We start from the raw sequence: 26,817 nt of genomic DNA, 5'->3' as shown, positions 1-26,817 counted from the left end.
CACCTATACTATTTCATTTTTTGTGTGTGTGATTTTTATTTAAATTTTATTTTTAAATTACAGTTTATATGCAGTATTATTTTTATTAGGTTTAGTACAGTGGTTCCCTTGATATTTCAAGTATCCACCTGGTACTGTACATAGTTATTATATTATTAACTATGTCCCCTATGGTATAATTTACATCTCTGTGACTATTCTGTAACCAATTTGTACTTCTTAATTTCTTCATATTCATTTACCCAGACCCCTATCCCTTCTTCCTCCTGGCAACCATCAGTCAGTTGTCTGTATCTATGAGTCTGTTTTTATTTTGTTTGTTCATATATTTTTCTCTTTAGATTCCACATATTAAGTGTAACCTTATGGTATTTGTCTTCCTCTGACTTATTTTACTTAGCATAATACCCTCCAGTCTTTACTTTTATATGCAGCTATTTATAATTCTTACAAATTGCAGCATAAATTGAAACAATTGTACAAAAAAAAAAAAGCACACAAATACATTTGCCTTACTTGTGGAATAAGTTAAAAAATGTTCATCCTTCTTCAGGTTGCTCCTTAGAAATTAATTTTTGGGCTTCAGCTTTTAAATATAAACACACTATCTTCACAGGCAACCATTATGCACTTTGATAAAAGATGGAACTTTATCAAACACTATTCTGATTTATACTCCTCATTCTTCATGGAATCATAAAGAAATTCTATTACCTAAAATACAAGGTCCTACACAAGTTGATCCCAATCTAATATTCCTATAATATGCCACAAATCTTTTTTGTAACAAGTCAAAATATAAATAAGTAAATAAATGAATAATGTATTAACCTTTCTTTGCAAAGGTTTTCTTACCATACCTAGAACATGGTAAGCTCTCTTCTATTTCTGCAACTCATTTTTTTTCTCATAATGCCTTCTACCAATGCTTATCCACTTTCTAAAAATATATACTTTTAATTAATTGGGATGACATGGTTCACCAAACCATACAGGTTTCAAGTGTACAACTTATTATAACATTATTCCTTCATGGATAATATGCTAGGTACAGGTATAAAGTCTATCCCTTCAAGTATCATTGAGAATGGCAACAGAATCCCAAGCTTAAGGAGAGCACTTGGAGATCTTTTTTTATACACGTGTTGTGGGCTCTTCCACTGGGATTACCCTTACAAATATTTGTAAGTTACAAATATTTCAATAACCAACTGTCTTTCATTTCCAAGAACATAAGATGACTGCATTCCTACTCTTCTTCTTGCTTAAAGTAAGGAGGGCCACATGACTGTTTTTGTTTATGGGAGAAAGTAATATGTGGCCTGCTCTGACTAGAACAATTAATGTCCCACATAAGCCTCTCTCTGCCATGGTCATCACAGAAACATATGTTGATATGGAACTACCATAAGATTGAAACAGCCTGGAACAATGAGCAACAAATGGAGGACTTAAAAATGGAGGCCTTAGAGAGTTGCCTGGACCCTGGCCAGTTGGCTCAGCAGTAGAGCATTGGCCCAGTGTGTGGATGTCCCAGGTCTGATTCCTGGTCAGGACACACAGGAGAAGTGATCATCTGCTTCTCCACCCCACCCCTCCCCCTTCTCTCTCTCTCTCTTTATCTCTATCTCTATCTTTCCTCTCCTCCCACAGCCATGGCTTGAATGGTTTCAGCAATTTGGCCCTGGGTGCTGAGGATGGCTCCATGGCCTCATCTCATGTGCTAAAATAGCTCAGTTGCCAAGCAATGGAGCAGCTGCCCCAGATGGGCAGAGCATCACCCTGTAAGGGGCTTGCTGGGTGAATCCTGGTTGTTCTCATGAAAGAGTCCATCTCTCTGCCTCTCTGCCTCCACGACTTTTACTAACTAAAATAAAAATTAAATAAAAAGAGAGTTGCATGGATCTACAATAGACTTTTCATGAAAGAAATTAAATTTTGTTGAGTTAAGTGACTAAGATTTGGAGATGACTTATGCCATCTCATATACTCTCTTTGTATTTATTTTTCTTTCTTGTAACTGACTGATTACTTGTCTGCCATTCTACCTAACCCATACATCCATGAAAAGCAGTTTCCCTATTTTGTTATCTCTGTATTTTCAATACTTAGAAAAGGAACTGTTACTCAAATAGTGGTGACTGAACAATTTGGTATGGATGGATGAATCGCATTACATATTTCCAGAGTTGAAAAATTATACCCCCAAAGTACAGTTATTCCACTGCTAAGTTTCCCTTTTCCCAATTGTGTCAGTCCTGTTTACCCCATTGTAGCCCAGAGAAGCAAATCTTCCCCACCCCAAGAACATACATGAAATAGAACACAGGGTAGCCCACTCTAGCCTAACAAAGCCCATTTGAGCCCATCAAACATTTTATCATCATGGCAAATTCAAAAGAGTCCCACTCCAGCCCAGCATACCTCACCTCAGTAGAGCACACCAGCAGCAAAGCTAACACCAACAAATACCACATAAGACTTGATGTATGTATATAATGACACTGTTTAATGCAGTCTATGGCACTATTTTTTTCCCTAATGAATAAAGGAACACACCTACTTCTTCTGTAGCATATTCACTATATACATCCAGTCCTTCAGCTTAATACACTGTCTTCCCACTAAAATACTGAGTATACTCAAGGCCACTGCATGCACCAATGCAATAAACAGTGAGTTTATGAGTGTCATTTAGTAATAATCAACATTACAGTCAATTTACCAAAACACAAAACTTATCCCCAAGCTCGATCAGTAAATGACATCTCTCTAAACAAGAGTTGTGCTTCTTTAAGTAGGCTCTCATCTAGAACACAGGCATCCCTTGGAGTCACTTCTGTTCTTTGAGAAGAAGAGATAATACTTCAGAGCTCAGAGCATGCACCCTAAAGACTTGTCCATTCAGATAAAATGCCAGGTTCATTGGCTGGAGAAGCAGTGCCTTTCTTCCAAGTACATAAAACAAAATTCACTAATTAATGAAAGAGATTTCAATTAGATTTGAATATAATATTTCAGGTATGTCATAGTTAGATACAGAACAACTTTCTAAACCAATATAATTGCAAAATTATAAGATAGTTATGTGGCCTAAAAACAGAGGACCCAGACTAGAGAAAGAAGAGAAGAAAATGAGGAGGAGGAGTACGAAGAGGGGGAGAGATATAGTGGTGGCAAAGTTAAGTGACAGGAAACTGTTCTAGTTTCATGAGGGGAGTAGTGTTATTGGAGGCAGAATGGGGAGTAGCTATAATAAAAGAGTCTTGGGCTGGAATGGGAAAGCTTGGGTTCTGGATCTCTCTCTGCCTCTGTCTTGCTGAATGCCTTAAACAAGGGTGTTTTCTTTTGGCTGTTCTCTTGAACAACAAGGGTTTGCAAACAGAAAAATTATGCATTTTCACTCTGTTCTAACTAGGGAATCTTTGACTATAGCACCAAGCAAAAGGCATCTGACTAAAGGTGCCTGATAGTAAAAAAAGATAAGCTTTCTCTACTGCCTGAGGAAGGTGGGAGGTTTTGAGCAAATCCATGTTCTTCCTCTCTCTCAACTGTTCACTTTCATTTAAAAGTTACTCATTGATTGCTAAAAAGTAAACAGGGTGGAAAGAGGCTGCTTTCCAAAACTAGGGCTTAGCCAAGCTTTAGAACTTTCTCTGGTTTTACTGCAAGGAAAAAGAGTTGGGGAGTTTGATATAGTACATTGCGCTGAATTTCTTTTACATTTTCATCCAATTTGAAAAGAATGTGGCAGATCAGAGAATTAGGGGAAGTGCTGTAAAATCAAGAGGAGAGAAAAACGAATTGTGAAGAAGTAATTAGAAGAAGATTGAAGAAAAAAGGCAAGAAAAAAGGATGAACAGGAAGAAATAAAAACAATAGAAAGTAGAGAAGAATGTGTGTGAGAAGAGCAAATAAAACTAACTAAACAGAAAGCTAGAGAGCAAGAGATAGCAGGAGCCAAAATTAAGAGAAAGAGAAAGCAAGAGAGAAAAATGTTAAGAAAAAAAGAGAGGTAATGTAATGCTTTTTTTAACCAAAGGAGCCAGAAATCTTTCATATAGTAGGATGTGGAGACAGAGATTGTTACTTATATCATAGCAGGAAAAGGGAAGAAGGGTTCTGAATTTATGTTACCATTCTTAGATCTCGGGACCTCTATTCTAAGGCCACACAAAGGGACATTTGACAGTGCTCCACTATTCCACATAGGAACTACCAAATTCCATTGCTTAATCCCATTTTCAGACTAGGAAATCCAGCTGCCTTGAATCAGAATCTGTGACAATATTCAGAGAAACTACCCTGCAGAAATATGGTACAGTAGTTAAAAGCATGACTATCTGGGTTTAAGTTTAGGTCCTGCCATTTACTTTGTGTGTGTTTTTTGTTACTTAACTTCTTTGTGTTTGTTTCTTCATTGGGAAAATTGGGATAATGATAATACCTACCTCAGAATTGCTTGGAAGATATAGAGAGGATACGTAGGCCAGTAGTAAGAACAGATCCAGTGTTCAGCATACACTAACTGCTGATGATGATTAATACTACTCCAGAGGCAAGACAACATGAGCCATCCATAAGACTAGGTAGGCCAACAGAACTCACCCAAAAGTTTAAGGTCTTGGGTTCCACATATAGAACAGAGTATTCACCCACCACTAAAGCTCCTCTGTGTGAAGAAATGTTTAGGAGTTTGCTATTTCACTTAACTAAATAAAAAGATAAGTGAATTAGACCAAAACTGATAATGACTATAATTTATAGTTGAGCCACTGTTCAAAGTCTTCTTAGTAGAGACAAATGTAAAACATAAATTAATGGGCAGATAAAATGGATTTTTTTTCCTTTTTTAGCAAGTGTATTCAGATGATCCTTAGCTCTTTCTTTATTTGTTTGGGGAATAAACTTCCTTCCAATATTACCCTCTGAAACTAGAGGTAAATAAAATTATCTTTTTCTTTTCTAAATTTACTGTGGCATTAGAAGTGCTTGAAAGCTCCAGTATTTACATGAACACACATATCCTTAGCTCTCAGTGGGTCTCCCATTGGTGAGGAATTCATTAACTAGTATCTATGTTATTTATATTTGCTAATGAACTGAAATAATAAAGATAAGCCAATAAGTTATCACTATGTTTATATTCAATATGTTGCTTATAACAACATGTATTTCTAGATTAACTTCAAATAAATGCCCTAAGGAACTGTGAATTTTCTCCATTGAGGAGAAACTGGAAAGCAGAAATCAGAGTACCATATGTTCCTCAACTGTAGTGCTCCATTCACCCCAGCATTTACATAAACAATGGACGTAGCACTGCCCTTGGGACCCACAAATTAGTCTGCTTCTTGTTCTTTTGAGATGTAAAGACCTTGAGAAATAGAAAGTGTCATGATATCCCTTAGTCTGTTCTTGTTTCTTTTCAGACTGAATATTCTGATTTCCTTTGTGTCTTCCCTCTTTTGACATGGTTTTAAGCACCCTCACCATCCCCCACTCACTTTCCTCTGGTTTGGGTCTGAACTTTTACTGCCATTTTGAAATACATTTTTTTTTTTGTATTTTTCTGAAGCTGGAAACGGGGAGAGATAGTCAGACAGACTCCCGCATGCGCCCGACCGGGATCCACCTGGCACGCCCACCAGGGGCAAAGCTCTGCCCACCAGGGGGCAATGCTCTGCCCCTCCGCGACCAGAGCCACTCTAGCGCCTGGGGCAGAGGCCAAGGAGCCATCCCCAGCACCCGGGCCATCTTTGCTCCAATGGAGCTTTGGCTGCGGGAGGGGGAGAGAGAGACAGAGAGGAAGGAGGGGGGGAGTGGAGAAGCAAATGGGCGTTTCTCCTATGTGCCCTGGCCGGGAATCGAACCCGGGTCCCTGGCATGCCAGGCCGACGCTCTACCACTGAGCCAACCAGCCAGGGCTGAAATACATTTTGTAGTAGAAGTTTGTTACAGTTCCATTAGAGACAAGGTCCTAAGATGAATTATATGAACAAAAGCCAGCTAAAGGTCATGATGGACTCTTCAGTACTTCCCAATGACAGTCTTAATAATAGTGAGGCTTTGCCTCACTGGTAGTGGTACAGAGGACACAGTATCTAACTGGGATGCTGCCTCAAGGTAATCAGCTTGAGCACTAGCTCACCAGTTTCAGCACAGGGTCCCTGGTTTGAGCATGAGATGCTGTTTATGACATGACCCTATGGTCAATGGCTTGAGCCCAAGTTTTCTGGCCTCAGTAAAAAGTTACAAACTCTGCTGGAGCCCCTCAGTCAAGGCACAACTGAGAAAGCAATAAATGAACAACTAAGGTGCTACAACTGAGTTGATGCTTCTTATTTCTCTCCCTTCTGGTCTGCTTCTCTCTCTCTCTCTCTCTCTCTCTCTCTCTCACACACACACACACACACACACACACACACACACAAATAAAATAAAATAAAATAAAATAAAATAAAATAAAAAATAGTGAGGATTTTAAAGTTGGGACATTAGCAAAAAAAAACAAAAGATTTTCAAGTTTCTATTTTCTTACATCCCCATCATTGGAAGCTTTGGAGAATAAGTGCTTTTTTAAAAATTTTATTTAGAAAATTAAATTTAACAGGGTGACATTTATCAATAACAGTACATAAGTTTCAGGTAAATATTTCATATTTCTACAGCATTTGAACTGTGGATTATGTTGTATACCCATCACCTGAAGACAAATCATATTCTTTCACCTTATATTTGTTCATCTTTATATCCTTCCCCCATGCCTTCCCTCACATGTCCTCTCCAAAGTCTCCCTCTAACTATTAACCACTTCACTTTTATCTATGTCCATGAATCTGTTTTATATCCAACCTGTGTATGAAATCACATAGCTCTTAGCTATTGCTGATTTACTTATTTCATCCAGTATAATGTTCTCAAGGTCTATCCATGTTGTAGTAAATGGCAAAATGTCATTATTTCTTATGGCTGAGTACTATTCTATTATAAATATGTATTACATCTTTTTTACCCAATCCTCTGTTGAGGGAAACTTTGGTTGTTTCCATGTCTTGCCCACTGTAAATAGTGCTGCAATGAATATGGAGATGCATGTGTCTTTAACTATCAATGTTTTTGAGTTTGGGGGGTAAATACTCAGTAAAGGGATTGCTGGGGTCATATTATAGTTCTATTCTTAAGTTTTTGAGGAAATACCATACCTTCTTCCATTATGGTTGTAATAATTTGCATTCCTTCCATCAGTGAATGAGAGTTTCTATTTCTGCACAGCCTCTCCAACACTTGTTATTACCTGTATTGTTGATAATAGTCAATCTAACAAGTGTGAGGTGGTATCTCATTTTAGTTTTGATTTGAATTTCTCCAATAGCTAGTGAAGATGAACATCTTTTCATATATCTGTTGGCCATTTGTATGTCTTTTTGGGAGAAGTGTCTGTTCAGGTTCTCTCCCCATTTTTTAATTGGATTATTTGCTTGTTTGTTGCTGAACTTTGTAAGTTCTTTATAACCAAGCATATTTTCTGATCATAAGCTTTGAAATTAGAATTCAACTACAAAAAGAAAGTAAAAAAACCCCACAAAACTGTGGAAATTAAACAACATACTTCTAAAAAATGATTGGGTCAAAAAGAAATAAAAGCAGAGATCAAAAGGCACATACAAACAAATGAGAATGACAACACGACATATTAAAATTTCTGGGATACAGCAAAAGCAGAAATAAGAGGGAAGTTTATATCATTACAGGCTTCTATCAAGAAACAAGAGATTTCCATTTCTAGTTTTTGAGGAATCTCCATACTGTTTTCCACAGTGGCTGCACCAGTCTACATTCCCACCAGCAGTGCAGGAGGGTTCCCCTTTCTCCATATTCTCGCCAGCACTTATTCTGTGTTATTTTGTCAATAAGCACCATTCTGACTGGTGTAAGGTGGTATTTCATTGTGGTTTTTCAAGGACACCATATCACCGACTGAAAGAAAGAAATTCACACCCATCTTTATGGCAGCATTGTTCACAATAGCAAAGATCTGGAAACAGCCCAAGTGTCTGTCAGTGGACAAGTGGATTAAAAAGCTGTGGTACACATATACAATGGGCTATGAAAAAGAAGAAAATATTACCTTTTGCAACAATATTGAGGGACCTGGAAACTATTATGTTGAGTGAAATAAGCCAAGCAGAGAAATAAAAATATCATATGGCCTCACTCATTTGAGGAATCCAAGGAATAATGAGAACCAAGGAATGGAATTGAGACAGAGGAGGGATCAAAGGGACCAGAGGAAAGAGGACAGAGGGAAAGGGGATGATAGGATGGGATAAACCTGAAGGGAAGGAGGAGGGCACTGTAGGGAAGGGAGCAAAGGAGATGTTGAGGGGAATATGGGGGATGGGGGTGCATTCAGGGTGACCCTAGAATCTATGTAAACACAATTAATTAAATAAAAAAAGTAAATAAATAAGAGAGATCCTAAGTAAACAACTTAACATTATTACATCTTAAAGAAATAGAAAAATAAGAACAAAAGCAACCCAAAGTCAGCAGAAGAAAAGAAATAGTAAAAATTAGAGCATAACTAAATGAAATAGAGAACAAAAAACTATAGAAAAATTAATACAACCAAGAGCTCATTTTTTGAAAAGATCAATATAAGTGAGAAACCACTGGCTAAATTCACTAAGGCAAAATGAGGAAGGATGCATATAAACAAAATAAAAAATGAAAAAGTATAAATTACCACATATATCATAGATATACAAAGAATCATTGTAGATTATAAAAGAATAGATGCCACCAAATTCAACAACCTTGAGAAAATGGATAAATTCCTACAACTAAACAATCTTCCTAGACTGAATCACAAAGAAATGAAAAACCTAAATAGAACTATAAGCAGGGAGGAAATAAAGATAACGATCAAAAACCTCCACAAAAATAAAAGTCCAGGACCAGATGACTATGCTATATAAATTCTACCAAATATTTAAATTAAAAGTTGGCATTTATCCTTCTTAAAGGCTTCCAAAATATAAAAAAAAGAAGCAATACTCCCTTATACATTTTATGAGGCCAACATAAGTCTGATACCAGAACCTGGCAAGGACAACACACACACACACACACACACACACAAAAATGACAGACTGATATTTCTGGTGAATACAGATGCAAAAATTCTAATCAAAATACTGGAAAATTGAATACAACAATACATTAAAAAAGTAATACATCATGATCAAGTGGGATTCATTCCAGCAGCACAAGGATGGATCACCATATGGAAAATGATCAATATAATACACAATATCAGTAAAACAAAGAATAAAAATTATGTGATCTTATCAATAGATGTAGAAAAAGCTTTTGATAAGTGACAACAACCCTTGAGCCTTATAACACTAAATAAAATCAGAACAGAGGGAAATACCTCAACATAATAAAGGCCATATATAACAAACCACCAGCTAATATTATACAAAATGATGAGAAAAATGAAGGCATTACCTCCAAAATCAGGAACAAGACAAGGCTGCCCACTCTCTTCCCCTTTATTGAAAAATTTCCTGGAAGTTTTAGCCAGAGCCATCAGGCAAGAGAAAGAAATAAAAGGCATCCATATCAGTAAAGAAGAAGTAAAGGTATCACTTTTTGTACATGATATGATCCTATATATAAAAAACCCCAAAGATTCCACCAAAAAAAACTATTAGAAACAATAAACCAATACAGTAAAGGCACAGGATACATAATCAATATAAAAATGTATATTGTTTTTCTATATGCCAATGATGACATTTTGGAATATGAACTCAAAAAAAATAGTTTTATAATTGCAACATTAAGAATAAAATACCTAGGAGTAAACTTACCAAAGGAAATAAAGAAACTATATACTGAAAACTATAAAACATTATTGAAAGAAATTGAAAAAGACACAATGAAATGGAAAAAATTCCATGCTCATGGATTGAAAGAATCAACATAGTTAAAAAAAAATCCTAAGTAAACAACCTAACATCATATCTTAAAGAAATAGAAAAAAGAAGAACAAAAGCAACCCAAAGTCAGCAGAAGAAAGGAAATAGTAAAAATTAGAGCATAACTCAATGAAATAGAGAACAAAAAACTATAGAAAAATTAATACAACAAAGAACCATATTACCCGAAGCAATATACAATTTTTTTTTTACTTAATGAGAGGAAGGGAGGCAGAGAGAGAGACTCCCGCATCTGCCCCAACTGGGATTCACCTGGCAAGCCCACTAGGGCAGGGGTCGGGGAGCTATGGCTTGTGAGCCAGATGTGGCTCTTTTGATGACTGCATCTGGATTGCAGACAAATTTTTAATAAAAAAATAATAACGTTAAAAATATAAAATATCTCATGTATTACAATCCATTCATTTCCTACTGCTAATGTTCATAGTTGTAGGTGGCTGGAGCCAATTACAGCTGTCCTCTGGACAACACCAAATTTTTATTGGATAATGCATAATGTAACATACACAGGCCATTGTATGGCTCTCATGGAATTACATTTTAAAATATGTGGCATTCATGGCTCTCTCAGCCAAAAAGGTTCCTGACTCATGTACTAGGGGGTGATGCTCTGCCTATTTGGGGTCATTGCTCCATTGCAACTGGAGCCACTTTTTAGCACCTGAAGAGGAGGCCAGGGAGCCATCCTCAGTGCCCTAGACCAAGTCACTTGAACCAGTCAAACCATTGCTGTGGGAGCAGAAGAGAGAGAAAAGGATGGAGTAGAGAAGGAGATACTTGCTTCTCCTTTGTGCCCTAATTGGAAATCAAACGCAGGACATCCACATTCTTGACTGACACTCTACCACTGAACCAACTGGCCAGGGCCCATATACAAATTTAATGAAATCCCCATCAAAATTCCAATGTCATCTTTTAAACAAAGAGAGTAAGTGTTTATTATTGTACATACTTTTCATCTTGAAGAGAGACTGAGCTGCTGAAAATGATCTCCCAAGTTACTAGCTGTCTGTGTCTGCTAGCTAAATGGTTTTAGGGTGTGGACTTCAATGACATTGACAGATCCTCACAGGTGGGAGAGCTGGATTGCTCTTTTGTTATGCTAATGACCTTTTAATCTGCCTTTAACAATCCTTGGTGAATGACATACCATGTGTAATCCATGACCAGTCTCCCAATAGCACTAATCATAGATAAATTTCTGGAGGAAATCAGAAACAGTTGGCCTAAGAAAACAGAAATCACAAGAGTCTGTGTCATATTTCCTGAGCAATAAACTGAACTTTGCAATTGACTCATACCCCCTATTGCAAGCTGCTTGAAGAGAACTTAGAACTTTTCACATTTTGGTGGGCTAGAAACCTAGCACGACATTTATGCTATTCCATCTAGTGCCTGACATCTAAAATATACAGCAAATCTTTCACAGGAAGTTGTACACAATACATTTTTATAACACACCAGTAAAAAATAACACAAGATTTAAAAGACACCACAATCACCACCAACCTATTCACTGTGAGTTCCCATTAACTTCACTATTGCTGGAATCTTGACCTTCCCAAAGGTAGTACAGAGCAAAGATAGATGCCTGATTCTCAAAATTCTCAAAAATTTCTGTTTTAGAGAGGCCCAAAAATATATCTTTCAGTCCCAAGGTATACTTGTGGGCAGTAAACAACACTCAGATTACTCCAATCCTTTCACTAGTTCCTCAGAAACACTGATTCCTGTATCATCACCTTCAGCATTTTATTTTCCTTTTAATCTGGCATTTAATATTTAAACTGTAAAGCACCAACACACATTTCGAGTGCCAATTCAAATGGTTGCATTTGTCTATCGTTCATTCTAGAAGTCTTCCTCCTGCAAGATTTCTCCTGAATCTCTTGTTATCTAACCCAATACTTACTAAGACTGTAATGTAAAAAGGCATTCAATATAATATCAGAAGATCTTGGTACAAACCTCAAAAGTGCTAACTACAAGCTTTATTATATTTTTTCTTAATTTTCTTAATGAAATTAATTTTTTTTCTAATAGTCTTATGATCTAATACTTTTATAACTTTTAAATTTAATTTAAAAAATTAACTTTAACATATGACATTAATCAATAAGAGTATATAGTTTTCAGGTAAATATTTCTATAGCATTTGAACTGTTGATAATGTTGTATACTGATCTCACAAAGTCAAATCATTTTCCACCGTCATATATTTGTCCCTCGTTACCCTCTTTCCACTTCTCCCAACCCCTCCCCTACATCCCCATACCCCTCAAAACCAATTCAAATTTAATTGCAATCCATGAGTCTCAGTTTTATAGCCCAGCTATGTGTGAAATCATATAGTTCTTAGTTTTCTTTGATTCACTTATTTCACTCAGTATAATGTTCTCAAGGTCAATTGATATTGTCAAAAATGTCACTATGTCATCATTTCTTATGGCCAAGTAGTATTCCATTGTATATATGTACCACATCTTCTGTATCTAACCCTTTATCAAAAAACACTTTGGTTGTTTTCATGTCTTGGTCACTGTGAATAATGCTGTGATAAACATGGGGATGCATGTATCTTTATGTACCAATGTTTCAAGTTTGTTGGGTAGATACCCAGTAGAGAAATTATTAGGTCAAATAATACTTTCATTCATAATATTTTGAGGAACCACCATATTTTCTTCAAAAATGGCTGTACTAGTTTACATTCCAATGAGCAGTGAATGAGGGTTCCCTTTTCTCCACAGCCTCTCCAACACATATTATTACCTGTCTTGTTGATAATAGCCAATCTAACAGGTGTGAAGTGGTATCTCATTGTAGTTTTGATTTGCATTTCTCCAATAGCTAGTGAAGATGAACATCTTTTCATATATCTGTTGGCCATTTGCATGTCCTCTTGGGAGAAGTGTCTGCTCAGTTTTTCCCCATTTTTTAATTGGATTTTTTGCTTGTTTGTTGCAGAGCTCTCTGTGCTCTTTTTATTTTGGATATAAATGCCTTACCAGAGCTGTTGTTTGAAAAAATTATCTCCCATTTGGTAGGCTTCTTTGTTTTGTTAAGGGTTTCTTTTGCTGTGCAGAAGCTTTTTAGTTTTACATAGTCACATTCAGTTTATTTATTTTATTTAGACAATTAACTTTAATGGGGTGACATTGGTCAAGTAGAGTACATAAATTTAGAGAAAACATCTCCACATCATTTTGACATTCAATTATGTTGTATACCCATCACCCAAAGTCAAATCATCCTCTGTCACCTTTTATTTGTTTCTCTTTATGCCCCTCCCTCTATTTCTTTCCCCTCCCCCTGGTAACCACTGCTCTCCTATCTATGTCTATGAGTCTCAATTTTGGGTCCCACCTATGTATGGAATCATACAGTTCTTAGTTTTTTCTGATTTACTTATTTCACTTAGTAAAATGTTATCAAGGTTCATCCATGTTGTCCTAAATGATCCGATGTCATCATTTTTTATGGCTGAGTAGTATTCCATAGTGTATATGTATCACATCTTCTTTATCCAATCCTCTATTGAAGGGCATTTTGGTTGTTTCCATGTCTTGGCCACCGAAAACAATGCTGTAATGAACATAGGACTGCATGTGTCTTTATTTACCAATGTTTTCAGTACTAAACTCATGGACCTTGGCCCTAGAGAACATTTTATGAATTTGACTCCAAAGGCAAGGGAAGTAAAGGCAAAGATAAACAAATGGCACTACATCAAACTAAGAAGCTTCTGCACAGCAAATGAAAGTGACAATGAAGCAAACACACAGCCAACTAAATTAGAGATATTTTCAAAGAACAGCTCAGATACGGGCTTAATATCCAAAATATACAAAGAACTCACAAAATTCAACAATAAACAAGCAAGCAATCCAATAAAAAATGGGAAAAGGACATGAACAGACACTTCTCCCAAGAAGAAAATCAAATGGCCAATAAATATATGAAGAGATTCTCATTTTCACTAGCTATTAGAGAAATGTAAATCAAAACTACAATGAGATACCACCTCACACCTGTTAGATTTATTACCAACAAGACAGGTAATAACAAGTGTTGGATAGGCTGTGGAGAAAAGGTGACCCTCATTTACTGTTGGTGGTAATGTAAAATAGTACAACCATCATGGAAGAAAGTATGGTGGTTCTTCAAGAAATTAAGAATAGAACTACCATATGATCCAGCAAACCTTCTACTGGGTATATACCCCCAAAACTCAAAAACATTAGTTCCATTCATTGCCTTTACTTTCCATGCCTTTTGGGTTAAATTCATAAATTGTTCTCTACAGCCAAGATACATAAGTTTAGTACCTATATTTTCTTCTATGTAATTTAAAGTTTCAGATCTTAATATTTTAGTCTCTGATCTATTTTGAATTTAATTTTTGTGCAGAGGAACAAATTATAGTCAAGATTTATTCTTTTATATGTGGCATTCCAATTTTTCTAGCACTATTTATTGAAGGGTCTTTCCTTTCTCCATTGTGTGCTTTTTGCTCTTTCATCAACGATTATTTGTCTGTATGTGGGTAGAATGCAGAGCTCATTCCTAGCAGCTGTGGCTGATGCAATGCTGCAAGAATACTCCAGCTCCTGAAATCCTCCTGGGCATACCCAGGAAAAAATCTCACCCACTATAGGGAAGTGACTTAGCGGCAACCACACAGCACCCTGATCTTTTCAGCCATTGACTATGAAGGACACGCTGTAACACCCTGTAGGTTGAACCCATGTATATAAATTAGCTTACTTCCTGAATAAAGTGGATCTGCATCACTGAACCTGGTCCCCGGAGTCGGGTCTTTGCGTCTCCATCTCCTCATGCCTGGTAGGACTTGTTTTATTTCTGGGCTCTCAATTCTGTTCTATTGATCTGTATGTCTGTTTTTCTGCCAAAATCATGCTGTTTTAATGATTGTGGCTCTATAGTATAATTTGAAGTCAGATACTGATAATTCAGCTCCATTTTTTTTTTTTTTTTGCAAGATTGCTTTGGCTATTCAGGGTTTTTTATAGTTCTACACAAACCTGGTGATTTTTTGTTCTATTTCTTTTAAAAATGACATTGGGATTTTTATAGGGATTGCATCAAATTTGTACATTGTTTTGAGTTATAAGGCCATTTTAAATATGTTGATTCCTCCAATCCATGAACATGGAATATTTTTTCATTTCATTGTTTCTTTTTCAATTTCTTTCAATAATTTTTGTAGTCTTTAGTATATAGGTCCTTCACATCTTTTGTTAGTTTATTTTTAGGCATTTTATTTTGTTGTTGCAATTGTAAAAGAAATTGTTGTTTTTTTTTAGTTCAGTTTCTGAAGTTTCATGGTTGGCATATAGGAAAGCAATAGACTTTTACATATTGATTCTGTGACACTACTGTATTGGTTTATTGTTTCAAATAGTTTTACAGGGGAGTCCATGAAGTTTTCTATATACAAGATCATGTCATCTGAAAAAGTGATACCATTACTTCTTCTTTCCCAATATGAATACTTTTTCTTTCTCTTGCCTGATCACTCTGGCTAAAACTTCCAGAACTATGTTGATTCAGAGTGGATAGAGTAATCAGCCTTGTATTGTTCCTAATTTTAGAGGAGAAGCTTTTATTTTTTTTAACATTTACTGTATTATGATATTAGCTGATGATTTGTCTCATATGGCTGTATTATGCTGAGGTACTTTCCTTCCAAACCCATTTTATTGAGTGTTTTAAGGATAAAGGGGTGTTGTATCTTATCAAATGATTTTTTCGCATCTATTGATAGGATCACATGATTTTTGTGTTTTGTTTTGTTGATGTGGTGTGTTTATTATGATGACTGATTTCTCTATGTTGATCTATCCTTGTGTTCCTTAAATGAATTCCACATGATTGTGATAGATTATTATTTTTTTTTCTCTTTCTGAAGCTGGAAACGGGGAGAGACAGTCAGACAGACTTCCGCATGCGCCCGACCGGGATCCACCCGGCACGCCCACCAGGGACGATGCTCTGCCCACCAGGGGGCGATGCTCTGCCCCTCCGGGGCATCACTCTGCCGCAACCAGAGCCACTCTAGCGCCTGGGGCAGAGGCCAAGGAGCCATCCCCAGCGCCCAGGCCATCTTTGCTCCAATGGAGCCTTGGCTGTGGGAGGGGAAGAGAGAGACAGAGAGGAAGGAGGGGGTGGGGGGTGGAGAAGCAAATGGGCGCTTTTCCTGTGTGCCCTGGCCGGGAATCGAACCCAAGTCCCCCGCACGCCAGGCCGATGCTCTACCACTGAGCCAACTGGCCAGGGTGTGATGGATTATTTTTTTAATATGTAGTTTTATTTGATTTGCTAGCATTTTGTCTAAGATTTTTGCATCTGTATTCATTAGATATTTTGGTCTGTAGTGTCCTTTTTGGTGTATGTCCTTGCAAGGTTTTGCTATTATAGTGTCTTGGCCTTATAAAATATGTTAGGGAGTATTGCTTCTTGTTCTATTTTTGCAAGACTTTGAGAAGGTAGGTACCAAATTTTCTTTGAATTTTTTATAGAATTCATTAGTATAATCATCTGGTCATAGACTTTTATTTTGGGGGAAGTTTTTGGTAGTATTTTCTATTTCCTCCCTGTTTATGGGCCTACTTAGGTTTTCTACTTCTTCATGACTCATTCTAGAAAGATTGTATAGTTCTAGTAATTTATCCATTTTCTCTAGATTGTTCAATTTGGTGGATTATAATTTCTCATACTATTCTATGATCCTTTGTATATCTATATTTCTGTGGTAATTTTTCCTCTTTCATATCAGATTTTGTTTATATGCATGATTTTAAATTTTTATTTATTTTAGTGAGCCTAGAAAAAAGTTTCTGAATTTTATTGATCTTTTCAAAGAACCACCACTTTGCTTTTATTATTTTTGTTTGTTTGTTTTTTGAGGGGGTTTTGTTTTGTTTTGTCTTTCATTAATTTTAATGTGGTGACATTGATAAATCAGGGTATATATATTCAGATAAAATATCTCTAGGTTATTTTGACATTTGATTATGCTGAATTCTCATCACTCAAAGTCAATTGTATTCCGTCACCTTCTAACTGGTTTTCTTTGTGCCAATCACCTGCCAACCCCCCTTGCTTTCCTGCCCCCAAGCCCATAACCCCCACACTCTTGTCCATGTCTCCGAGTCTCATTTTTATGTCCCACCTATGTATGGAATCATATAGTTCTTAGTTTTTTCTGATTTACTTATTTCGCTCAGTATAATGTTATCAAGGTCCATTCACGTTGTTGTAAATGATCTGATGTCATCATTTCTTATGGCTGGGTAGTATTCTATGTACATATAAACCAGTATATATGTACCTAAGCTTTTTAATCCACTAGTCCACTGACGGACACTTGGGCTGTTTCCAGATCTTCGCTATTGTGAACAATGCTGCCATAAACGTGGGGGTGCATTTCCTCTTTTCAAACACTGCTATGGTGTTTTGGGGGTATATTCCTAAAAGTGGGATAGCTGGGTCAAAAGGCAGTTTGATTTTTAATTTCTTGAAAACTCTCCATACTGCTTTCCACAGTGGCTGCACCAGTCTTCATTCCCACCAGCAGTGCAGGAGGGTTCCCTTTTCTCCACATCCTCACCAGCACTTATTCTCTGTTGTTTTGTTGATGAGCGCCTTTCTGACTGGTGTGAGGTTATATCTCATTGTGGTTTTAATTTGCAATTCTCTAATGATTACTGATGTTAAGGATTTTTTCAAATGCCTATTGGCCATCTGTATGTCCTCTTTGGAGAAGAGTCTATTCATTTCTTTTGCCCATTTTTGATATGATTCTTTGTCTTCCTGGTGTTGAGATTTATAAGTTCTTTATAAATTTTAGTTATTAACCCCTTATCAGATGTATTGTCAAATATATTCTCCCATTGTGTAGTTTGTTTTTTTATTCTGTTCTTATTGTCTTTAGCTGTGCAGAAGCTTTTTAGTTTTATATAGTCCCATTTGTTTATCGTGTCTTTTATTTCAATTGCCAGTGGAGATAAATGGGCAAATATATTGCTGCGAGAGATGTCAGAGAGCTTACTGCCTATGTTTTCTTCTAAGATGCTTATGGTTTCACGGCTTCCATTTAAGTCTTTTATCCATTTTGAGTTTATTTTTGTGACTGGTGTAAGTTGGTTGTCTAGTTTCATTTTTTTGCAGGTAGCTGTCCAATTTTCCCAACACCATTTGTTGAACAGGCTGTCTTTATTCCATTGTATGCTCTTACCTACTTTGTAAATATCAGTTGTCCCTAGAGCTGTGGGTTTCTTTCTGGGATCTCTGTCCTGTTCCATTGATCTAAATGCCTGTTCTTATGGCAGTACCAAGCTGTTTTGAGTAAAATGGCCTTATAGTATAACTTGATATCCAAAAGTGTGATACCTCCCACTTTATTCTTCCTTTTCAAGATTGCTGAGGCTATTCGCGTTCTCTTTTGGTTCCATATAAAGTTTTGGAATATGTGTTCTATATCTTTGAAGTAAGTCATTGGCATTTTAATCAGTATTGCATTGAATTTATATATTGCTTTGGGTAATATAGACATTTTAATGATGTTTATTCTTCCTAACCATGAGCACAGTATATGCTTCCACTTGTTTATATCTTCCCTGATTTCTTTTGTCAATGTTTTATAATTTTCAGAGTACAAGTCTTTAATCTCCCTGGTTAAATTTATTCTTAGGTACTTTATTTTTTTTGGTTGCAACGGTAAAGGGGATTGCTTCCTTAATTTCTCTTTCTGACAGTTCCTTGTTGGTGTATAAAAATGCCTCTGATTTCTGAGTATTAATTTTATATCCTGCCACCTTGCTGAATTCATTTATCAGGTCTAGTAGTTTTTTGACTGAGACCTTAGGGTTTTCTATATACAATATCATATCATCTGCAAATAATGATAGCTTTACTTCTTCTTTTCCAATTTGAATGCCTTTTATTTCTTTTTCTTGTCTGATTGCTGTGGCTAGGACTTCCAGAACTATATTGAATAAGAGTGGTGAAAGTGGGCACCCCTGCCTTGTTCCTGATTTAAGGGGATTGCTTTTAATTTTTGCCTATTGAGTATGCTGTTGGCTGTGGGTTTGTCATAGATGGCCTTTATCATATTGAGGTATGTTCCCTGTATTCCCATTTGCCTGAGAGTTTTGATCATGAATGAGTACTGGATTTTATCAAATGCTTTTTCTGCATCTATTGAAAATATCATGTGGTTTTTCTCCTTTCTTTTGTTTATGTGATGAATCACATTGATTGATTTGCAAATATTGTACCAGTCTTGCCTCCCAAGAATAAATCCCACTTGATCGTGGTGTATTATTTTTTTTATTTATTGCTGGATCTGGTTTCCTAATATTTTGTTGAGGATTTCAGCATCTAAATTCATCAGGGATGTTGGCCTATAATTTTTTTTCTTTGTGTTGTCTTTGCCTGGTTTTGGAATCAGAATTATGCTCGCCTCATAAAAGGAGCTTGGAAGTGTTCCTTTCTCTTGAATTTTTGAAATAGGTTGAGAAGGATAAGAGTTAGTTCTTCTTTGAATATTTGGTAGAATTCACTTGTGAAACCATCTGGCCCTGGGCTTTTCTTTGTTGAGAGTTTTTTGATAAATGTTTCAATCTCATTTGTTGTAATTGGTCTGTTTAGGTTTTCTGATTCTTCCAGATTAATTTTTGGAAGATTGTATGTTTCAAGGAATTTGTCCATTTCATCTAGGTTGTCTAGTTTTTTGGCATACATAGTACTTCATAGTATTTTCTTACAATATTTTGTACTTCTGTTGTGTCAGTTGTTATTTCTCAACTCCCATTTCTAATTTTATTTATTTGAGTCCTCTCTCCTTTTTTCTTGGTGAGTCTGGTTAAAGGTTCATCGATCTTGTTTACCTTTTCAAAGAACCAGGTCCTGGTTTCATTGATCCTCTGTATTGTTTCTTTAGCCTCTATGTCATTTATTTCTGCTCTGATCTTTATTACTTCCTTCTTTCTACTAGCTCTGGGCTTTACTTGCTGTTCTTTTTCTAGTTCTTTTAGATGCAGGGTCAAGTTGTTTATTTGAGCTTTTTCTAGCTTCTTAAAGTGTGCCTGTAGTGCTTTGAACTTCCCTCTCAGGACTGCTTTGGTTGTGACCCATAAATTTTGAGTTGATATATACTCCTTATCATTCGTTTCTAGAAATTTTTAAATGTCTTCTTTGATCTCATTGTTAACCCATTTGTTATTTAATAACATGCTATTTAGTTTCCAAGTGTTTGAGTATTTTTCAGTTTTTCTGTTGTGGTTGATTTCTAGTTTAATGACATTGTGATCAGAGAAAGTGCTTGATATGATTTCAATCTTCTTAAATTTTTTGAGACAGTTTTATGCCCTAACATGTGGTCTATCCTAGAGAATATACCACAAGCACTTGAAAAAAATGTATATTCTTCTGCTTTACGGTGAAAGATTCTGAAGGTATCTATTAAATCGAGTTGATCTAGTATGTCCTTTAAGTCTGCTGTTTCTTTTTTAATATTTTTCTTGAGGATCTATCTAGTGATGTTAGTGGGGTATTGAAATCCCCTACTATTATAGCATTGCTGTTGATCTTGCCCTTTATATCCATCAAAGTCTGCTTTATATATTTAGTGCTCTCATATTAGGTGCATAGATATTTATAATGTTTATATCCTCTTGTTGGATTGCTCCCTTTATCAATATGTAGTGACCTTCTTTTTCTCTTACTATAGTTTTTATTTTAAAGTACATGTTTTTCTGATATAGGTATTGATACCTCAGTTTTCTTTTCATTTCCATTTACATGAAATATTTTTTCCATCCTTTTATCTTCAGTCTATGTGCATTTTTTTTTGTTTTAAGGTATGTCTCTTGTAGACAGCATATGTATGAGTCCTGTTTTCTTATCCACACAGCTACCCTATGTCTTTTGATCAGATCATTTAACCTATTTATTTTTAAAGTTATTATTGCTATGTAATTGTTTATTGCCATTTTGTTCTTTAAAACTCTATTTCTCTTTTGCTATATTTTTTTTCTCCTTTGATCTGTTTACAACATGCCCCTTAGCATTTCTTGCAGCCTTGGTTTGGTTGTAGTAAATTCCTTGAGGATTTTTTTTTTTTTTTTTTTTTGTGTGGTTTTTTTTTTGGTCTGGAAAGCTTTCTATTTCTCCTTCAATTTTAAATGATAGCCTTGCTGGATAAAGTAGTCTTGGTTGTATGCTCTTGTTCTGCACTACTTTGAATATTTCCTGCCATTCCCTTGTGGGATGGCTGCAAGCCTTGGCTGCACAGGCCAGGACGGAATGTATGCCCACGCTCAGTACCGGGACTCTGCCTGGTCTGGGCTTTTGGCTCCACCCCTGCAGGAGGGGCTGGCTCCCAAGTTAGGCCACAAGCCTGGGTTCCGTGGGTGGGGCAGGGTTGTGCTCCTGTGCCCTTGCTGAAGGAAGGGTCTCTGCCACTTCTGGGGCTCCTGCCCTTCCCCCTCAGACTGGATTGCAGGTGGCCTGCAGCTGGGTTTGACCACTTTTGCACGTCCCCTCCTCCCTTGCTGGGCAAGACTGAGCTCACACTTGGGCCTCAGTTCTGGCCAGCCGGTTTCCACCCTTGCCAACAGAACCGCGTTTCCATGTCCTGCCTCTGCCCGCACTTGAGCGAGCCCTCAGCGTGTGGGTGGGGGCACTGCAGCTCAGACCCTAAGACTCACTACTGTAGTCCCAAAAGCTCCCTCCTTCTAAGCAACTCTGCTCTGAGTGCTGTGGGAGAGCTTGTTTGGCTGGTGTCCTGCTTCCCTTTGCTGGTATTGCTGTTTCCAGGGGAAATATTCACCTCAGATTTGAGGAGTGACTTGTCCCAGAGGTTAGGGTGGCTGTCTCCCAAAATGTGTCTCCCTGTGCCTCCTAGATTACACTCTCTTCCTGCTATTCTGGTCCTCTGCTCTCTCCCCATCCCCTGGAGCCACAGGTGAGTGGTTGTGAGAGAGGTTTTCTTGCAGTCCCTTTAAGAAGAATCCTGGGTCTGAGAAATCAATCTCTTTCTCACAAATAGTATCCTGTCTTGTTTCCAGCTAAATACTGTCCATACGCCTCTTCTAGGCTCTGGAGCTGCAGGCTGGAGCTTTGTTCCTGGGACTCATGACCCTCCCCTCTCTGCTACACTCACTTTCCACCATGCATTTCTCTCCTGGCCGCTGTTTGCTCCAGGGAGCTGGGCAGCCCTCTTCTCATTTCCGGTTTTCCTACCAGTCTCATTGTGTCTTCTTCAGTGTTCCTTGGTTGAAGAGTCTTCTTAGTTTAGTCCAAAGTTGGTTTTTCCAGATGGTGGTTCTTAAAATTATTTTGTAATCCACTTTGGTTCTGGAAGGTGGAAGTTGGTACTTCCACCTACTCCATCGCCATCTTTTCCCTTTGTGCTTATTAATTTTTTTTTAGGTGATCAGAGGGGAGACAGTGAGGGGACTCTTGGTTTTGTCCCAACTGGGATCCACTCCCAAGCACACCTCCAGCCAATACTCAAGTACTAAGCTATTTTTAGCCCTGAAGCTGATGCACTCCAGCAAAGCTATCCTCAGCATCTGGAGCAACACTCAAACCAATTAAGCCACTGGCTATAGTAAGGGAAGAAGGAGGAAAGGGGTGAAATGTGGGATGGTGAAGCAGATGGTCACTTTTACTATTTGTCTTGACCAGGAATAGAACCTGGGGGGCCACACAACAGTGCAATTTTCTATCCATTGAATCTCTAGCCAGTACCATATTAAATTTTTTATGAATTTTTTGTTCTCTATTATATTTATTTGTGCTCTTATTTTTACTATTTTTTTCTTCTGAGTTTGGCTTGCATTTGTTCTTTTATTTCTAGTTGTTTAAGATGTGATGTTAGGTTGTTTACAGGGAATCTTTCTTTTTTTCATGATACAAGATTGTAATGATATAAATTATCTTCTTATTACTGCTTTTGTTGCATCCTGGAAATTTTTGTATGTCATGTTGTCATTCTCATTTGTCTATATATATTTTTGATCTCTGCTTTTATTTCTTCTTTGACTCATTTTTTTAGATGTTATTTAATTTCTACATTTATGTGGATTTCTTTACTTTTTTTTCTTTTTTCTTTTTGCATTTGAATTCTAATTTCAAAGCCTATAGTCAGAGAAAATGCTTGATATAATTTCAGTCTTCTTGAATTTGTTAAGGTTAGTTTTGTGGCCCAACATATGGTCTATCTTTGAGAATGTTCCATGCATACCGAAAAAAATGTATATCTGATACATTTTCTGGAGTGAAAATGTTCTAGAGTGAAATGTCCTGCAAATATTTATTTTGTCCGTTTCATTTAGTGTGTCATTTAAGGCTTATGTTTCTTTATTGATTTTCTGTTTGAATGACTATGTAAAGCCATCAATGTTGTGTTGAGTTCTCCAAGTATGATTATGTTTTTGTCTGTTTCTGTTTTAAGATCAATAAGTAGATGTTTTAAATACATTGCTCACAAAAATTAGGGTATATTTCCAAATGGATATGAAGTGATAAAAAAAGAAGCATTTGTTTTTTTTTTATTAAACATGAATATCAGAAGAAAAAAACAATTCAAAGAAAGTTGTTTGTGCAAATGAGATGCAAAACCAACTTTTATTTCATTGGTGAAAATGCACCATGTAAATGGCTGAAATTACTAGAGTATCTACACATTCCTTGATCTTGAAACTGTACATCCTGCCATTTCCCAGCCCTTGCAATGCTCTTGCAATATGATTTGTCCAAATGCAAAGCCTGGAATGCCATAGGACATCTTGAAGCTGGTCAAAGCAGACAACAGTGGCTACAGTACTTGGAGCATCCCAAAGCATGATTAGCAAACTGTCAAATTACTTTTAAGAAACTGCCACAGTATGAAGAAGACAAGGGCAGGGTCGCCCATCTGCTACAACAGCAAGAGATGACTGCAACCTGACCTTATTGGCAAGAAGGAACAGGCACAGCAATGCAACAGAGCTGTCGAGACAGTTTCTTGCTACACTAGATGACAGATATGCACCCAGACCATACAAAATCGGCCCCATTGTGTTAGACTGCATGCCTGGCAACCAATGGTATGCATGCTGTTACCTGCTGACCACCATAAAACCCATAGAAGTTGAGCTGATGAGCATCGTCATTGGACCCGTGAAGAATGATCAACTGTTCTCTTCTTTGATAAATTAAGGTTTAGTCTGCAGCCTGACAATCATCGGGTCCTGATCTGGTGTGAGTGAGGAACACAGGAGAATCCACATTTCATGTGAGAAAGGGACTCCTTCAGTGGTGGTAGAATCATGGTGTGGGCCGGCATCAGCATTGGTGGTCGTATTGACCTCCACATCATCAGAAACATATCACTGACAACTGTCAAATATTGAGATGAGGTCCTGCAGCCTATAGTGGTACCCTACGCTGGAGCAGTTGGAAACAACTTTCTTTTCATGGATGATAATGCTAGGCCCCACAGTGCACATCTCATCAACAACATGCTTCAAGAGGCAGGAATCGAACACATGGACTGGCCTTCACGTTCTCCAGACCTGAATCCCATTGAACACGCTTTGGCTGCACTGGGAAGACATCTGGCAAACCATAATGCCTTCCACAATACTTCTTGAGCTGGAAGTGGCCCTGGAGTAAGAGTGTCAGAGGATCCCACAAGAACTGCTGGACAACTTGATACTGTCCATGCCCCATTATTGTCAGTGTTTTGGTAGTCTTGGGTGACCATAGACCCTACTGAACAGTCAATGTGTAGCACTCTCATCCAGTCTGACATGCTTCTGTTCACCCCTACCAATATATCACCTGCTATTCAATCATGATGACTGAGTTTGCATCTCACTTGCATAATTGAACAACTTTCTTTGATTGTCATTTGCTTTTCTGGTGTTCTTATTTAATTAAAAAAATCAGATGATTTTTTTATCACTTCATATTCATTTTGAAATATCCCCTAATTTTTGTGAGCAGTATATTTTGGTGCTCCCTGATTTGGTACATATATATTAAGAAGTATTGTCTTCTTGATATAGTGTCCACTTTACCACCATGGAATTTTTGACTCTTGTTAACTTTGTTGTCTTGAAATCATTATTGTTAGATAGTAGTATGGCTACAGCTGTTTTTTTAAGGGTATTGTTTGCTTAGAGAATCATTTTCTAATGTTTCACTTTGAGTCTACTTTTGTTTCTGGAGCTTAGATGTCTCTCTTGAAGATAGCCTATGGTTGGGTTTTGCTTTTTGATTCAACATATTTTTGAGTACACTAACCCATGCCTTATGTGTTACAAATTTTTCCACTCTTGTTGGTGAGAATCCAAATTATCCTTAACCCTGTTTGCCATGGTTTTGTCTTCATCCTTGGCTTGTTTCTTCATATGTATGATCTGAACAGCACTTACGTAAAACTTGAAAAAAATGCTCTGCAGATTTATAAATCTTTCTCTCTCCTTCCTTCTTTCTCTCTCTCTCCTTTTCTCTCTCTCTGCCCCTATGTGTCACCACTCCATTTCCCTCTCCAGCTCTCATAACTCCATGCAGATCTTCCTCCACTGCATCCTAAAATTTTTGTTCACTTTGGCCTCCCCAATTTCATAACTCTTTCTCATCAACAGATGGAGCCCACCAGACACTGTTTGGATTATCCCTACCTGTACTGCAGACTGAAATTCTCTCTAGGCTATAAGCTGTTAAACGGTTCACCAGGTCTGTTTCTATTTTTCAAGGATCACTCTTTTGTGCTGTTATTGTTCAACTTCTGCAAACTTCTATAGAATATATCTGTTCATTTCTTAGTTTCTTTTTAAGATAAAAAGCTGAATCTGGACTTTATTATACCATGTTAGTCCAAAGCAAAGTGTGCTACTCATATTTTTCAGTGGTATAATAATAGATGTCTATAAGGAATTAGTTTCCACTGCCTTTCTTTACATTTTTGTTCCAACCACAACTCCAAAGAAAGAGAATAAATTAAAATAGTACCATCCTTCCTCATATAATCTCTATTTTGGAAAATAGTACTACTCTATCATTTGAGGTGTGAAACTAGAAATTATCCTTTTTTCCTCACCTTTCCATAATCCCACAATTAATCAGTCACCAAATTTTTTATGTTCTTCCAGTCATCATCTTCATCTTGTATAATTGCAATTGATTTGTGATTAGTTGTCTCTTTCTCCAATACTTCCCTTCTCTGATCTATTATTCATATCAAAATATCATGTAGTTTTCATTTTCAAAAAAATAGATTAAAAAAACCTGAAAAAGTACTTTCAACTTTACTTATTAAATGGATTTATAGTAGTATGGGTATATTAATTTTAATACTATTTATATATATTTTAGAATTGAGAAAATAAGTAAATCATTAAATTATATTCTGTTGGAGTGTTGTTAAGGGTGCAGAGGAAAGGGAATCCTCTCACATAAGGTGGTGGTAATGCAGACTCTGCGAAAAAACAGTATGGCATTTTTGTTTCCTCAAAAATTTAAAAATGGAACTACCTTATGACCCAGCTATCCCACTTTTAGGAATATATCCAAAGAATCTCAAAATATTAATTCAAAAGAAGATATGTACCTCCATGTTTATTGCAGCATTATTTTCAATAGATAAGATCTGGAAACAGCCCAAGTGTCAGTCAGTGGAGAGTGGATTAAAAAACTATGGTAGCCTGACCAGGCGATGACACAGTGGGTAGAGCATCTGACTGAGACACGGAAGAACCAGATTCAAAGTGCCGAGGTTGCCTGCTTG

At 36.9% G+C, this 26,817-nt stretch overlaps 1 protein-coding gene across 3 annotated transcripts in view; it reads right to left on the bottom strand.

The window, feature by feature from the left end:
• Positions 1–26,817, bottom strand: part of GABRA3 (gamma-aminobutyric acid type A receptor subunit alpha3) — a 449,120-nt gene that overhangs the window by 225,811 nt on the left and 196,492 nt on the right. The window lies entirely within an intron of this gene.

This window comes from Saccopteryx leptura, chromosome X (assembly GCF_036850995.1).
Source record: "Saccopteryx leptura isolate mSacLep1 chromosome X, mSacLep1_pri_phased_curated, whole genome shotgun sequence".
NCBI lineage: Eukaryota > Metazoa > Chordata > Mammalia > Chiroptera > Emballonuridae > Saccopteryx > Saccopteryx leptura.
Note: the sequence above shows the minus strand (reverse complement) of the source record. Positions and strands in the feature narration are given on the sequence as shown.